This window comes from Sminthopsis crassicaudata, chromosome 6 (assembly GCF_048593235.1).
Source record: "Sminthopsis crassicaudata isolate SCR6 chromosome 6, ASM4859323v1, whole genome shotgun sequence".
Taxonomy (NCBI): domain Eukaryota; kingdom Metazoa; phylum Chordata; class Mammalia; order Dasyuromorphia; family Dasyuridae; genus Sminthopsis; species Sminthopsis crassicaudata.
In genome coordinates, this window is record NC_133622.1 from 86159811 (window position 1) to 86166200 (window position 6390).

At 33.3% G+C, this 6390-nt stretch overlaps 1 pseudogene; it reads left to right on the forward strand.

The window, feature by feature from the left end:
• Positions 1-480: 480 nt before the first annotated feature.
• Positions 481-1780, forward strand: LOC141547610 (antizyme inhibitor 1 pseudogene; annotated as a pseudogene).
• The last annotated feature ends 4610 nt before the right edge of the window (positions 1781-6390 follow it).

Below are 6390 nucleotides of genomic sequence, written 5' to 3' on the forward strand. Positions count from 1 at the left end.
ACATGGCTCTCTTCAACAATGAGATGACTCAAACCAATTCCACTTGTTCAGTGATGAAGAGAGCCATTTACACCCAGAAAGAGAACCTTGGGAATACAGTATGGACCACAACATAGCATTCTCACTCTCTCTGTTATTATTTGCTTGCATTTTATTTTCTTTCTCAGTTTTGTTTTTTCTTCCTTCTTGATCTGATTTTTCTTGTGTAGCAAGATAACTGTATAAATATGAATACATATATTGGATTTAACATATTTAACATGTATTGGATTACCTGCCAGATAGGGGAGGGGATGGGGGGAAGGAGGAACAAGGAATTTGAAACAAAAGGTTTTGCTAAGGTTAATGTTGAAAAAATTAGCCATGCATATGTTTTGTAAATAAAAAGCTTTAATTAAAAAAAAAAAAAAAAAAGAGTAGGTCGTCCATCTCCTAACTTTTCCTGGTTTATGTCTTTTGGTTTTGTGGAATATGACTGAGATGAAAGGATTTATTGAAGTTGCAAACTACTTCATTGGCTTGTAAGATGAAGGAGTAAATGTTGGAAATGTTATTGATGACTATTTCCATGAACATGCTCTAACAGGGAAAAATATATTTTTCTTTTGTTGGAAAAACTGTGAAGAAACATAATCAGTGGCAGAATGCTGTGGCTCAAATAAAATCATCTAAACAGAAAAATGCAATCCATTTCCAGTTATTCTAGAGATTTTTGTAGCTCTTGGAACATGATTTGCATAGTATAGCAAAAGTGAAATGGCATTGGTGCAAGAGTTGGGTATTTCTCCTAAAAGCATCATTGATATATGGTCATGTAAACAATCTTCTCAAGTAAAATAAGCTGCAAAAACATCTCATCATGTGACAGTGAAGAAAAGTGTACTTAATCATCCAAATGCCAAGCTCTTGCTATACTCTGAAACAGAAGATATTGATGGAGATAAAAAGAGTAATGTGAAGTTGTGCTACACTGAAGAATTTTAATTAACTTTTGGAATATGTTAAGGATATCCAAATAATTGATGTTAAGTTTCATGTTTAAAGCACTTGCAAAGAACCTTAAGTGTATATTCATGCTTTATCCAGTACTCAATGCGTGTTTGACATGGCTGGAATATTTGGCTTTAAGATGATGATATTGGACATTGGCAGAGGTTTCATGGAAAGTGAATTTCAGGTACAAGAGTTTAATTATGTTATTAGTCCTTTGTTGGATATCTGCTTTCCTAAAGGATATGGGTCATTTCAGAATGTGAAAACAACTAGGGAACTTCTGCATTCATTTTAGTAGTTAATCTCATTGCAAAGAAACTTGTTGAAAATGATGTTTCCTTTAGAGTAGGAAAAATTGGGAGCAATGAATCTGCCTTTATGTATTACATGAATGACGGTGTTTATGATTATTTTTCAAATACATTGTCTGAGATCTTAAATAACATCCCAGAGGTTCATAAAAAAATAGAAGAAAAATGATTTTTTGTTTACAAGCAGCCTTTGGAGTTCATCCTGTGAGGAGTTTGATCAAATTGTGGAAAACTGTCTTCTTGAACTGAATGTAGGAGATTGTATGATCTTTGCTGATATGGGAGCAGACACTCTCCATGAGTCATCTGCTTTTAATGGTTTTTAGAAGCCAACTATTTATTACATGGTGTCATTCAGTGATTGGTATGAGAAGCAAAATTTTAGAATTACTTCAGACATAATGATGAACTTCTTCTTTGTGCCCTCTTGTATTCAGGTGAGTCAATATGACAGCAGCTTTTCTACTAAAGCTTAAAGTAGACATTAATGTTTTTCTTTAGGCCTGAAGCTGAAAAACCTGAAGTTGCAAGCTTACCTGATCAATATTTCAGTACGAAAGAAAAATTGAATTATATTAACCATTCACTCTCCAAAACTTGAAAGAAATTAGTAAAGAAAATAGCTAAATGGGACTAGGTAAAACTAGATTGTAACTATAATCCTTTGGGGGTGAAGTAGGAATTAGATGGGTCCAAATTTAAACTTATCTGTTCTCCATCCCTGAGCATTTAAAACAAAATATGAGATATTCTGAATGAGGGAAGCCCATCACTTGATCTCTCATTATAAGCATATATTTATATGTAAGAATACAGTTTTTATACTAATGATTCCTATTTAAAATTGTCATTATCATTTTTCACCTAGAGATAGCAGATGTCAATGGAAGAATAGTGTTACTTCATTAGACATTTTAGTGTATTTAGAACATATAAATTTTTGCTTTGAACTGTGTTATATTTGACCTGATGTAACTTCTATATACTTGCAATAAAAGTGTGTAGATGTTGTTGTCTTTCAGGCTAAAACTTCGGGAAAGGGACTAGTTAGAAAGGATAGTTTTGAAACAGATGTGTATTTGATTGTTTTGAAAAGTTTCTTTCTTTATCACTTATTTCAAATTTGATAGTTTGATAATACTTTATGTTTTTTCCCCATTTATTCAAATTTTAAATAATTTAAGTAAAATTTGATAAATAAACATAAAGTCTAGTAAATCATTGTGAATTTCATATTATTTATTGGAATGTTGACATGTAGTATGTAATGCTTATAGAACATAGTGTATTTCTCTAACAAGTCTAATGCCAGGTGTCTACTAGCCTAGATACCCATTCTTGCAAGAATGTAGAATAAAATCCTTCCAGGATTTATCAGGATGTCCATGAAGTTTTTGACATTTCTTTGGGTAGATATTAATATGTCATACTTGCTGCAATAACCCAATTTATAAGATGGCATAATTACTGCAGAATCCAGAGCATAGGTTCAGGAATCCAGAACCTTTATGTTGATTCCTGGCTTACTGTTACCTCTGTTAAACCTGACTTTGTCCTGCCCTCTGGAATCCCTATAGAGTTCTATCCAACTTTTCTAATCCCATTTCTACATCAAAACTTACCATATATACAACAACAACAACAAAAACAACACATAAATGGAATTGTCTCATTAATTCCAGAATTCCTTTCAATAATGCAGGTTGACAGTTACTCATGCTTATCCATGCTATATGTCATATCACAGAAAATGTATCTAAAGTACTAGAGACTGGCTAAATTTTCACCCATTTTAGTGGGATCATCTCTCACTCTCAAAATATAATTAACTCAAGATAACAGGAAAATAATGATGAATTTTGGATGGGATGTAGGATAACTGGGACATTGATACATTGCTGGTGGAGTTGTGAAAGAATTCAGCCATTCTAGAAAACAATTTGGAACAATACCCCAAAGGCTATCAAACTGTGTGTATTCTTTGATCCAGCAGTGTTACTACTGGACTTCTATCCCAAAGAGATCTCAAAGAAGGGAAACGGATCCACAAGTGCAAGAATGTTTGTGGCAGCCCTTTTTGTAGTGGCTAGAAACTGGAAACTGAGTGGAGGCCCATCAGTTGGAGATTGGCTGAATAAATTGTGGTCTATGAACGATATGGAATATTATTGTTCCATACGAAACAATCAGCAGGATGATTTCAGAAAGGCCTGAAGAGACTTACATGAACTGATGCTAAGTAAAATGAGCAGAACCAGCATTTTATTGTATATGCAACATTATAAGATGATTAATTCTAATGGACATGGTTCTTCTCAGCAGCAAGATGATTCCAGCCAATTCCAAAAGTCTTGTGATGGAGAGAACATTACACCCAAAGAGAGGGCTGTGGGGACTGAGTGTGGACCACAGCATAGTATTTTCACTTTTTTGTGGTGGTTCCTCACATTTTGTTGTCTTTCTCATTTTTTTTCCTTTTTTGTCTAATTTTTCTTGTGCAGCATGATAATTGTGGAAATATGAATAGAAGAATTGTGCATGTTTAACATATGCTATATTGCTGTCTAGGGGAGGAGGTGGGAGGAAAGGAGGGGAAATTTGGAATACAACATTTTGCAAGAGTGAATGTTGAAAATTATCTATGCCTATGTTTTGAAAATAAAAAGCTTTAATAAAAAAATCATAACTAGTTCATCTTTTTCTATCATATAATTCCTTGATTCCAATTGTTTAGTTTTGTTCTTTTCTAGAACTCTGGTTATGGTGTGTTACCTGATTACACTTACCATGCATCTCTCTATTGTCCTAAAATCCCAATACATACAATACACACAATACACAACTAGCAGGTTGAGTTCCTGGAATACAGTCAGATACTTCTCCTTTTGGGATAATTCTGAATAGTTGTGGTGTGATAGCTCTAGTTCCAGCATTATACATACATATATATAAAGAGAAAGCTCTACCAATATCTATGTATCAATCTATCTATCTAATATAGTACCTCATATTTTCTTTAATATTAACCATCAGGTTATAGTTCTTCTCTATAGTTAACCAATTTGCTTTTCAAATATTGGCTTTGTAATGACTATGCATATATTGGAGCAGGACACTGAAATAACACAGTAATCAACCAATCAGAAGGACTTCTGAAGTCCGGGGCTGCCTGTCATATCAGTGATCCTTTGCAAATGAACTCTAACTAAATCTGGAGATACCTGAAGCTACCAGAAATCATGGAAAGTACCAGTCTTGACCAGCTCAAGGGCAACCTTGAGCAGCTGGAGACTAAAGGCCTTATTCAGGACTTTCTAAACATCCTGCTCCCTAGCTTGTTTTATGTACAGATGTTCTCCTCCCCTTAATAGCCACCTCCCTCTTGAAACTACAAATATCTCCCACTTTTCCATTCCCCTTTGAACAGCCAAGAACTCTCTGTGCTTCTTTTCAAGCTCTTCTTAGACATTAAATACTTTTTTTAATCTGTAAAAAAACCCCAACAAAACAAAACAACAACAAAAAAACCCCACCAATTCTAACACTCAAAATTAAACCTGCAAATTCAATAGTAATAAATAAATATCTACATATAGAAACAATGCATGTAGTACCTTAGACATACAATTACAAGTTTATTGTTTGAAATGGTAATTTATGCTAAATAATAGAGTAGGTAGGGAGGAATAAATTGCAAATATTTATGCATATCAGTAAGAAAGACTATATCCATCTTCATGACTTTGATGTTTCAGGAAAACACTTAAAATTTTCAACTGTTGTAATAATTAGGAAAAAAAGCAGATTAAGCTGTTCCCTTAAATTTTTGTTGCTTTGAGTTTAGTTAGCATTATTCTTTTAATTCTTGAGGTAATTTGGTTGGGGTTTCCTTTGTTATTTATCCTTAGCCTGGCAAGATTTGCAATGTTCACTGCTGATGTTATTAATAATTTTAGCTTTCAGAACTGAAATAGTAATGAAACAAAGATTATTATTCCTAGTTCAGCTTTTACTCAGGTATGGAATTTCTGTCTCCCAAATGGAAATATAACTTCATAGTGGTGCAATTGACAGAAAATCCTAACTTGTACTAATGAGTTAGGACTAAAATACAAAACTAGTTTTTGCACATGTGCTACAAAGCAAAAAGAAAATGGTTATTATTCTCTTAAAATTTCAACCTTTGAAGGCAATTAGGTGCACTCATTGCTTAGTATTTTGTGATTTAATGAATGTCTATTTGAACTTAATATTGGGGCTATTAAAATTCAGTATCCTATAATGCTTTTGTATCATCTTAATTGTATTTGTGGGAGTGGCTGAGGCTAATTGTAGGGTTTTATGTAAAATTTAAAATTCTAAACTTAGCATGAAATATCCTTGGAACTCATGAAGAAACCCATTTATATGTCATACTTATTTGTGGCCCAGGAATGACAAACTTTTGCAGCTTGGAGCTTATTGATCACTTAATGAAAGCAGCTCAGAGTTGTAAACATCACCTTTACAAATATATGATAGTAACTTCAGGAGATGTCTGTATTGTAGCTGAAGACTGTCACAAAAATTGAAATTTTGAACCTATGAATTTAAATTTGATATATTAAAAATACTAAATTAATGCTACTATACTATGTTTATAACATTTTAATTCAATCCAGAATTTAGCTGAATGTAAAGACAAGATTTCTATATAGTAAATTGAATTGTAAAGGTAACCAATATTTGATTCTAAATATATACTTTTTAACATTAATTTTAATGGCTTTTAATGTAAAGTTGAAATTTTAAATATCTGTTGTTGTGCCACAATTTTCTTCTAATTGTCCTGACTCAGTTTCCCTAAATTGTTCTTCCTCAATTTCCTTAATTGTTCTGCCTCAGTCCCCTTAGTTGCAAATCCCTCTTTTGGTTCATTAAAACTAAGATTATAAATTGTCAATGTGAGACTCAAGATAAGGGGGAGCTCAGACTTCCTGGCTCCTAACTCTTCCCATCACCCTGTCAGAACCAGATTGATAGTCCATTCCCACTCTCAATGTTCTGACTCTGCCCCTGCCTTGGTCTACTCCTGTAGCTGACCCAT